Source organism: Triticum aestivum, chromosome 2B, assembly GCF_018294505.1.
Source record: "Triticum aestivum cultivar Chinese Spring chromosome 2B, IWGSC CS RefSeq v2.1, whole genome shotgun sequence".
NCBI classification, from domain to species: Eukaryota; Viridiplantae; Streptophyta; class Magnoliopsida; order Poales; family Poaceae; genus Triticum; species Triticum aestivum.
In genome coordinates, this window is record NC_057798.1 from 726,351,332 (window position 1) to 726,352,155 (window position 824).

The 824-nt window shown below is 64.6% G+C and overlaps 1 pseudogene; it reads left to right on the forward strand.

The window, feature by feature from the left end:
* Positions 1-824, forward strand: part of LOC123042318 (DNA topoisomerase 1 beta-like) — a 12,513-nt pseudogene that overhangs the window by 3,612 nt on the left and 8,077 nt on the right.

The following is an 824-nucleotide window of genomic DNA, read 5'->3' on the forward strand; positions in this document are numbered from 1 at the left end:
CTGCCGCACCGCCCCAAGCCGCGCCGCCCTCTTCCCTGCCGCGCCGCCGCACCACCCCTTTCGGCCATGGTCTCCCCCGGTTCCACCGGTACCTCCCGCAGCCGCCGCACCAACCCGTTCGAAGGTCCCGATCCCGTCGTCATTCGCGACCTCAACATCCTCGCCCGGATTCCCGTCGTCCTCGACCACCTCACCTCCACGTACTATGCCCGAAAGACGTACTTCTCCCTCGTGTTTCGTGAGTGCAATCTCTGGGATCACATCGATGGCTCCGTGGACTCCCGCTTCATGGAGGACGATGAGGAGTGGACGGCCATCGACGCCACTCTCATCCGTTGGTTCTACACCACCATCTCGAAGGACCTCTTCCACACGGTGGTCTCCGCCGACGATGACGCTCACGCCGTTTGGACCAAGCTCAACGGCCTCTTCACCGACAACGCGCTCCAACGCAAGGTCTTCTTGCACGGCGAGTTTTTTGGGTGCCAGCAGCTTGAGTCGTCTGTTGACGATTATTGCGCGCCTCAAGAAGCTTGTTGACGAGCTCCGTGACCTCGGCGAGAAGGTCTTCGATGAGCTTCTCCTCAGCACCCTCATCGCCGGCCTGAACGATGACTTCGGGAACACCGCCTCCAACATCACCCTCATCACCAACCCGACCTTCCCCAAGATCGTCGCGTACTGAAGCTGGAGGAGCGGCGGATGCGGATGTCACGCACCCGGGCCACCCACACGGCCCTTACCGCCGGTACCCGTGGCGGTGCGCCGCCCACCGCCCCAGCCCCACCGCTGCGGCCCGCCCCGGGCCCCTTCCAGGCGCCGCC